This window comes from Leptonotus elevatus, chromosome 16 (genome assembly GCF_054856555.1).
Source record: "Leptonotus elevatus isolate MCC_2025b chromosome 16, RoL_Lele_1.0, whole genome shotgun sequence".
In the NCBI taxonomy this organism is placed as follows: Eukaryota; Metazoa; Chordata; class Actinopteri; order Syngnathiformes; family Syngnathidae; genus Leptonotus; species Leptonotus elevatus.
The window spans coordinates 8307872-8318029 of NC_141254.1; the positions used below are offsets into that span (position 1 = coordinate 8307872).

At 37.5% G+C, this 10158-nt stretch overlaps 2 long non-coding RNA genes across 3 annotated transcripts in view; one reads left to right on the forward strand and one right to left on the reverse strand.

Annotated features, from left to right (window-relative positions):
• Positions 1-2890, reverse strand: part of LOC147160597 (uncharacterized) — a 54287-nt gene extending 51397 nt beyond the window's left edge. For both annotated transcript variants that reach the window (XR_015097360.1, XR_015097359.1), the window contains exons 1-2: positions 2719-2890; positions 2609-2629 (exon numbers count right to left, since the gene is read on the reverse strand). This is a non-coding gene — a long non-coding RNA (uncharacterized LOC147160597). The remainder of the gene's footprint in view (positions 1-2608; positions 2630-2718) is intronic.
• Positions 2891-4461: 1571 nt separating this feature from the next.
• On the forward strand, positions 4462-6044 carry LOC147160599 (uncharacterized). Its single transcript, XR_015090369.1, has 2 exons — positions 4462-4621; positions 5400-6044. It is a non-coding gene; the product is annotated as an uncharacterized LOC147160599 (long non-coding RNA).
• The last annotated feature ends 4114 nt before the right edge of the window (positions 6045-10158 follow it).

Below are 10158 nucleotides of genomic sequence, written 5' to 3' on the forward strand. Positions count from 1 at the left end.
AGGGTTCAAATGATTTAATCACCCAAGGGACGGCGGACGGGGATAATGGATTCATCCAGTGTTAAGAATTGAAATGATTGACTGAGCGGAACTGATGATTGCACTAAACTACTTGACTGTAAACAGTAGCAATGTTGATTAAGTATCCGTGATCAATACGTAGAAAATTGTTATTAAAGTTGGTCACTCTCGTCATTGTCATGTGTTGTATTAACGACCGTGATTTCACTGGGCCGTGACCTCGAGGATGCGATTTTCTAGCTGAAAGCAAGAGTACAGCTTCCATGCAACTTTGATGCAACGAGGTCATTTGTTACGGGCGGCGGCAGCACGTTTACAAGTTTTCCCGCTCTTAAAATTGGCGAAGGGCGCAGAGCTGTCATTTTCTGTAGGGGTGTCAATAGGGTATCGATTCTAATTTCCTCAATCCATTCGATTCATAAGAGTTCAGTTCGATATGATTTTGATGTTTCCCCGATTTGATTCAATTCACTTCGGTTCAATCCGATATCAATTAGGCTAAATATGGGACATTAATTCTTCTTAAATGTCACCGACATGATAAAAGCTCCACAAACGTTATGTTCTAAAGTAAATTAAGTTCCAAAGAAAATTTTGCGGCGGCAGTAACTGGTCAAATTATTTAGTTTATTAATGAAAGTAACACGTGCTATAATCAGTTAAGTGTTACACAAACATTGACATCAGCAAGGATGAGATGGATTTTCTTTTTCATAATTCTAATTTAATAAATGTAAATATAAATATAAAATATTCTGAATTGCCTTGAAGAGCAATAAGTCAGGTCTTTCATGAATTTAAGAAAATACTTTTAAATTCATGTAAACAATACATTTCAAGAAAACAATAAGATACTTCTTTTTTTTTTAATCAGCCTTTAAAATTCAATTTTCTTAAGAATTTTTTGGGGAAAATAACTGACATGATTTTATGAATCAATATTGGGCTCTATAAGGAAAATCGATTCAATATCGCTTATTCGATTTTTTAAAAACCCAGCCCTAGTGTCCAATGTCAAGGGGCGAACTGCTCACCACTAGGTGATGGATTTTTCAGGGTCTGTTTGTGCCATTAGGGAGTCCTCTGGCAGTAATCAACGCAGCGTGTGCTTGGTAATTGTGTCAACACAACAGTGCAACAGTGCCTACATCTACTACCACCCTCTAGTGGCTACTGCTCATCCTAATTATATTCAAAATAGTTATTACAATATCGAACCGGTTTGATATCTAAATGATGAGTTCAAGTCAATCATGTCACTTCAAGAGTCACAAGTTACAAACATGTGTATAATATTTTCATAGCAAGAGTAAGTGACTGGGATTCAGTGTTGGACAAGTTAAGAGTGTGACCAGCTCGTGGGGAGACTACAAGAAGTCTCTTGATGCCGTCTTGAGTGTGAAAAATACTTTTTTTGTGTTCGCTTTTTTGCCTCTCAGCGTCTGGGTGAAAAATGAAGAATATCAAGTATTCCCGCTTTCTATCCGTCTTTTGTGCTTTGCCGATCAGTGAAGAAAGAGGCTTCCTCTGATGAGGAAGTCATTCAGAATCTCGGGTCTACTGTTAAGTAACAATGCGGTTATTTGATGTGACAGCCACCCCAATGATAAGTTTCTCTGCCCATGACTTGGCAGGCTAAATAAAGATTCACAATTTCCAACACAGAATTTTGGCCTTGTCAAAGCAAGGCTCTACACTAACTTTCTCACTTGGTCGCACCAGCACATGATTTGGTTGCACAATGTGCATGTGTGAAATGTATAACGATGGCGTACGCACAAAGTGGAAATGATAGAAGACGGAAAAGGAGGGTGACTTTTACAGTAACAACAATGTTATGAGATTACTGAATCAACGACAAAAAAATGCAACCAAATTTCTATCAGGTTAACATTTCTTCCCACTTTTATGTTAAAAAGAGTGTGAAATTTTTGAAAAAAAAATATTGTACACTTTATTATAAATTTTGATATAAATTGATATAAAATAAAATGTGATTAATCGTGAGTTAATTATGGAAGTCATGCGATTAACTACGATTAAAAAATGTTAATCATCTGACACCTCTAATATATATATATATATATATATATATATAATGTTTATTATTATTATTATTTTTAATCGGAGCCATTCATTTTCAGAGAGGGCACATCGTAACTCAGACACAGAAAGACATGCCTGCCAGAGACCTCTCAGCAAAGCAATTTGCGGAATTATTTGGATGGTGTTTTATAAAAGAATGGATGAGCTGACAGAGGTGCGAGTGTCATCCTACCCAATTAAATCTGGTGATTAGGATTTAATTAGCCCCAACACAGATGGCGACACTCTTATGTCACATGCGATTACGCTCATAAGCAGCATGTGCCACTTTATAGTGCAACGCCAACTGAGACAATCAAATCACAACTAAGCTGCAGTCCTTATGATTAAAATGTAAATACAGAACACACACAACAATTTGGAATGCGTAAGAAGAGGAGAAAACTAGATAGTGTGCGTGTTGTGTAGTGTACAAGAGATGACCACCACAGCACTAGTTCCATCAACCAAGACTTCTGTTATAGTACAAAGACTGACTGACCTGTTTGTGCACGTCATACTCCTGGAAAATATACAAACAAACAAAATTGATGAAGCTGCAAGGCTGTTAGCATTGAGCTGTTAGCATTCCTGGGTAACTTATGAGAGTACCTCATCTGTTCCAGCTGCCCGACTGGTTCCTCGCATGCTTTTAGTGCTTTTACAGTCACTAAAGAATACTCAAAGTGCTATACAAAGACTCTTAAAATGGGAAGCTAGGAACGTGTTGTAATTAAGACTAGTAAATTAATAAACTTGCGTAGCGCGGTTCGGGCAGTCTTGATAGAAAACCTGATCAATTCTGCGCATGCGCGACCTGTCGGTCAACTGGAAAGGATTCGGGTGGAGTACCAACAGCTTCATCACAGCAGTCGCAAAATTGTCCTTACTGTTGTCAACTAGTCGCTTATCTGAAGGGGAAAAATAGTCTTAAACTATTTGTTACAGCCTTCTTGTTACATGCAGTTTGATATTTATCAATTAGGAAAGAAAGGAGCAAAGAGCGACCTGTTTTGAAGGGTGAAATTGCAGCTACATGTGTCATCCAGCAGGTGTCACTAAAGCAACAGAGTTGAGCAGCCTCCAAACCCAGGCAACTGGAAATGATTGCAAAAAACAGGCTTCTTATTTTGCTGATCTTAAAATAGCTCTTAAAAAAAAGAGGGCCAGCCTGCCATTTTACTTGCGGTACAATGGGCCTAAAAAAAGAAGAAGAAAAAAGAACCCGATCTCCAAACATCTGGTTACCAGGCAGTGTGCCTATTAAATATGCTGTAGTCATTTTTGCTTTAGTTATGTTTAATTTACATGCACGTGTATGAAAAGTCAACTCTCAAAAATGTATCAAGTCTGATGCTGGAGCACAAATCAATATGGAGGAGACATTCGAATGCCACACACACGCACAACATTTCATCAAATCTGCCACCTTCCCTCCATCCGATTGCCACTCACGAAATCAAGATGCAATTAATTGCAACGAGGCTCTCTTGAAAGCTCAGCATGAATGCATGCAACTCCTGAGTTGCGATGCTGAGTGGGAGTGGGCTTCACCTTCAACATCCTTCACGTTGTCATTAGTTCTTCAAGGAGCCATGTGTCTGAGCATAGCTGCGGGTCTACCAGCTAAAAATAGATTCACATGTTGCATTTCATGTGAAAGTTGTCTTGTTTGGCTCTCATTAGGGGGAAAATACTGCTGGGGGTGGGGGGTCTCCTAGTGGGTGGTACAGGTGTCATATGTTCGTTAGACCTTCAAATAAGCAACTTTTCAACAGACGTGGAAAAAATATTTGTTGGTTGCAATATACAAGGGAGGAAAACGTGTGATGAACGCAGAAAATCGGGTTGCATTGCACTCGGTTTGCTCAGGTTTGAGGCCATTTAGGCCAATAACTATGGAGGTAAATATGGTGCAAAACTAAATTGTAAAAAAAAAAAAATTGTACCTGTAGAAAAAAGTCTACATTTGTATCTGTAAAAGTCGTGATTTGTGTCTGTAAAAAAAATTGTACCTGTAAAATTGTTTGGGGTATGTGTAAAAAAAAAAATTGTTTCTGTAAAAGTCATGATTTGTACCTAGTCAAAGAAGTCGCCACTAGGAGTCACAAGTGGTTTTTCTGCTGCTGTCCAGTCACGTGACTTTTGCACCAAATCTCTCGCTACAAATGGTACAAAACTGATTTGTACTTGTAGAGCACTGTGATTTGTACTCGTAGAAGAAGAAGGCGGGCTCTGGAGGATTTAGGCGGGCTAAAGCTCAACCTCATTGGTTGAGCGAACGACAGTGGGTTGAACTCAAATGACGCCACGTTTTTATCATTAATATGCACAAATCCGAAATTACAAACAGAGTAGCCACATCAGTTTACGCGTCATTTTGGAAGAAGGGGACGTCCCAGGCGTGAACATTTCAACATGGTTCAACATACAAACACCGTGTGGAACAGCTTAAACGTTGGTTGACATGCAGAGCACTCAAAGTGGGCAGAAAGAAAGAAGTTTTAGTATGAAGGTAAGATTTATTGTACTATCATAGCTCGTAATCCGGTGCTAGCTAGCTCATCTCATGTTAATTGTCACGAAAACTGAACACATAGAAGTCACGATTTTCATTTCATGATTTGAAGCCTACCAGTGTAAACATACGATCAATAGCTTGTACCTGTAAAAAAATAAATACATCTAAAAATACCTCAGAAACTGCTGCTTAGTGCTTAGATGTGAAAATTACTATAGAGCTACAGAACCCTATTGAATGTTTTACAAGATAACCTAAACCTATAACCAAAAGTGAACAGTACTCAGCTACTTGTATTTGAGTACCATTATATTCAAGTATATGTACTCTTACTATCATAATAAAATGAAAACAAAACATTTTTATTGCGAGTGAATCTTTAAGCCGCTACAGGTATTTTAACCTCAACCCTTTATCCTCTGTATTTAATAATTTTAAATATTACAATTTCTTGATAAATGTCAGTATTTTTGCAATGTATGGTTTGCAAACAGTTCAAAAAAAGAGGCTCGTACACTCTTCGTTTACTCATCACTCACAGTACTCAAATATTTGTGCAAGTATTTTTTCTGCACTTTTAATTTACATTACTCTTATTTGAATATAAATATTGGCTATTCTGCTTTTGCAACGCCAGTCTATCTATATCACTAAGATGTGAGCAGTGTCACTGTCACCTAGCTACTTTAACAAAAGTAACTAGGTCAAATGTTAGTTTATTTATTTTTTAATTAAATGAGAACCTCCTAAGTTTCAAAATCTTGCTCAAAAGGTGGAGACAACTGCTGGAGACACTGCTGAAGCATCAGTGAAAAGGATGACCCACTCCATCAGCAAGCAGCTAAGAGACAGGAGATGACACCTGAGGGGGTATTCCATCAAGCCGGATTAAGGAAAAGACTTTTATTTCGCTGATGTGAATGTAGCAGGCGGAGGTCCCCCCCACCTGTGGCAGTGGCCTTAGTCTTTTTTTTCTGGTGGCTACAATGATGAACAACATACGTTTACAGCTCAACACCTATTTAGTCTTATTTTTTATATATATTGTTATAGGTTACTTGCCGACTTGTTGCCATGATCGCTTTTGGCTACTGTTGAGATGTAACAGCGAAGAATTAATATGCAAGTCAATTCGAAGTGCTTTGCATTAAATCAATAATTAATAACACTATTAATGTGAAATACACATCTAACATGAAACAATTATAACTTATACATTTAGTCTGTCAGCTTTTTTTTCCTTTTTTTTGCCAATGATATTTGCCTCGTCTTATTGATAGCAGCAGTATTGCCTTTTTTTGGTGAGTCTTGAATTCCTCATACAGCTCCAGCAATACATTTTGTTCTGTTTGTGTTCTCGTTTTGGATGGATACAGAAACGGCTCTTCTGGACATCAAATAAAACATTTCAAATGATGCACAATCTTGTATATTGAATGATACATGTTGTCATTTGATTTGACTATTTCAAATAACTCTCAATATGGATTAAATTGCACTCCTTTAACATTTCTCAAAATTGGAAGACATTTAAAAAGCATCATTTATTGCCTTTCCCAAAGGTGATTGCAGTGAAATTCTCTCAGAACAGTAACCAGCGTATCAAGGCTTCTCATTTGTTGGACTTCACAGTCACTTTGAAGCAGGTTTGATGTCACGCCATGTGCCACCGTCTAGAGATGGATCAAGAAGTAGCTTTGATTGACTGCATGCTGGCATCTGTGCAAACAGAATGGTTGGGTCAGCATATTCATATCAATAAAAAAAAAAAATCATAGCTTCCTAGCTGGGTCATTATCAAAACACAGCCACTGACATACGTAATGAGTTAAACGTTTAGCTTGATCTTGTTAACCAGAAAAAAAATGAAGATTTTGTCACATCTTAATATCAGAAATAGTGGACACAGACATTGTTCATAAACATTTCCATTATTTTTATTTGACTTCAGTGTTGAAGGCAAATGTGTATGTTTACAAGTGTTAAGAATGATCATTTGAATTTCACTGCAAAACTTGTTTTAACACCACATGGGATACTGTATATAAGCTTTTGAAATAAAAACGGCAAATATGTCATCATGAACTCACATATGAAAGGGTGTCGAGCTTAGATGGTCTCACGGTCTCAGATATGACAGTACAAATGGGCAGGATTACATTTAACAAGACCAAAGGAGACACGCAAGGAAAAACAGAACCCAAACATGACACCATAATAAAACGTCTTTCTTTCTGCCCACTTTGAGTGCTCTGCATGTCAACCAACGTTTAAGCTGTTCCACACGGTGTTTGTATATTGAACCTTGTTGAAATTTTCACGCCTGGGACGTCCTCTTCTTCCAAAATGACTCGTAAACTGGTGTGGCTACTCTGTTTGTTTGTAATTTCGGATTTGTGCATGTTAATGATAAAAATCGTGGCGTCATTTGAGTTCAACCCACTGTCGTTCGCTCAACCAATGAGGTTGAGCTTTAGCCCGCCCAAATCCTCCAGAGCCCGCCCTCTTCTTCTACGAGTACAAATCACGGTGCTCTACAAGTACGAATCAGTTTTGCACCACATGCAGCGAGAGATTTGGTGCAAAAGTCACGTGACTGGACAGCAGCAGAAAAAACACTTGTGACTCTTAGTGGCGACTTCTTTGACCACAAATTGTCATTTCTACAGGTACAAGTCATGACTTTTACAGATACAAATGTACACTTTTTTGTACAGGTACAATTTTTTTTGTACAGGTACAAATCACAACTTTTACAGGTACACATTATTTTTTACAGGTATTTTTTTTTTTACAGACACAAAAAAATGTTTTACAGTTTTTTTTTTTTTTTAATACAACCCCCAAAAACTTTTTTTACAAGTACAAGTTACTTTTGCACCATATTTACCTCCATAGATATTTACACAAGCTGCAAGTGTTTTTGTGGATGCGTGAGACTAAAAAGGGGGAGCGTTAAAGCACTCTAACCTACAGACAACTCTCATTCCAGTCTCTTCGGGTTGATTTACATCACAAGGCTTGTGCAACACAATTGCATGGGACTTTGGTGCTCCCAGTCATCATTTTAAAACAGATATTCGCAGATCAGAAACATTTGCCAAATATGGATAAAATCCGGTACAAAACAGATGTCTGCCAATGCAGCGGCAATGTAAACGGATGGTAAAAAAAAAAAAAAAAGAGTGGAAAATCTAGAGGAAAATCATAGACCATAATTTGGAATACGGCAGTTTAAACGAGCCAGACATTATAATATATTATATTATATTATATTATATTATATTATATTATATTATATTATATTATATTATATTATATTATATTATATTATATTATATTATATTATATTATATTATATTATATTATATTAAATGCAGACTGTATGATAAACGTGAGTAAAAATAGTGTGGTATCACGGTATTAAAATTACACCTCTAAAATGTGTTTGAAATAACATACTATATAAATACATATGTACCCCAAATTTTGTACATTAAGAAATTGGTACCATTTTAAGTTGAAAGAAATAAAGAAAGATGAACATTTGTTGTTTGAATTCTTCTTAGTAAGTCACAATGCCCCACCACCAGTGAACTATTTTTAGAACAAACCTGCAGGCTGCTAATGTTGTCCTTGGGGTTAACTAGTATCCACTGGCACTATGTTTTTTTCTTCTTTAGGGCAATTATTGGACATAGCAAAAAGGCATCCGTGTTTGCTCGTCTTCATCCCTCATCCCACCTTCGTGTACCCACAAATATTTGGCTGTTCCATCAATTTAATTTGTTGAGAATGTGAGTGATGTGGATGCCGGAGGCCAACACCCATGGGCCACGCCACTGGATACACATCCTAAAAAAGTCAGTACAAAGAACAATTAAAGGCATCAGCTAAAAAACAGACAAGTCAAAGTGGGACTTTTTTATGAAATTGATAGACAGTACAGTATAGTTATTAGCACAAACATATTATTTTATTTGTTTTTAATTCCTACCAAACTTCACACAACATTGCCTGGTTTTCACAATCATTTGCACATTTCATGTTCTCCACTTATAGCAAGAAAACGACAAATACAAATAAAGAATGCTTGGAAACCACATTGGTGAAATACTTTTGAACTTGTTACCTTACAGTCAATGCATTTATTTTTATTTCTCAATTTTTTTTATTGCATTGAAGGAATGGTGCTGTGTGATGACACAAGAGCACCATGCGTGGCGCTTTTGGAGCTGGGAATCCCAGCGGGTGAGCCGGAGCGTGTGTTTAAGCTGAGATGCTACAGGCGGCGCACAGTTGTTCATTGTCAAACATCACCCGCGGTCCAACAGGCGGCAGCTGGGAATTCCGACCTGCAGGCCATAACTTGCCAATGATTGTGCCAAGTTATCCCACGGGGCTTTAAGAGCGCCACTGGAAGCATATGAATAAATTGTACGCGTGCGGCTGTGGAATACTGAAATCCAAAGAAGCTCAGCCTGACTGAAGTATACATACGAGTCTACGCATGCAGCCGTGTATCCCAACTCCCACGCTGCTCAGTGAGTCACCCGCCGATTATGTTTGTAGACACAAGCCGAGAGGTGCTTTGTGATGTGAGTGTAAAAAACGCAAAGAACAAACACTGTAAAAAACTAAAGGTTAAACTAAAACACAATATGAGGCAATTATGATAAGTCATGGACGGAAGGGGGGAGGGAGCACAGTATCGTTCCTTTTTTGTGCTGCGGGATCAAATGTGGAGCTAAGCACTGGTGCTGATGAAGCTGACCAAAATAATTAACATGGATAGGAAAGAAGTAACAAAATAAAGACATGCTTCAATAAATCGCTCCGTGGGTTCAATCTTGAAGTAAAAATGCCTACGTAGAAGAATTAACAATTTAAAATGGATTACATACTGTATACCCTGTAAACCCTGCATATCCTGGATTGGCTGGCAACCAATTTAGGGTGTACTGCCCGAAGCCAGCTGGGATAGGTTCCAGCGCACCCCCCGCGACCGTTGTGAGGACTAAGCGGTTAAGAAAATGGATGGATACATACTGTATAATAAGTGCCATCATCATAGAGAGCAATTGCGCTAAAACAGAGCTGAGACGATTTATTTATTTATTTTATTTGTGCGCACAAATTTAAAATATGACTAGTGGCGGGTGGCAGTAAACTCATTTCAACCCACTTCACAAGTATCAGTTTTTATCAAATAGTCACCAATTAATCGTCATTAAAAAAAAAGACTCTCAGTTGAAATTTACTGCCAAACTAAGCATTAATTTTATTGAAAACAACGAGCCACCACTAGCTTAATGATAACGTATAATGCAAAATGCTACATCGATAGTCACAGTTTTAGAGCACTTTCAGCCTTAGATATTTGAACATGTAACAGATACATATTGTATTGGGCCAATTAACGGTGCCGATATTTTGCATTTTGACTAATTTCAACACCGGCCTTTTATTTTTATTTTTTGTTTATTTTTTTTACAATTGTGAAGACCAATGAAGTTGCTATCTCATTGAGC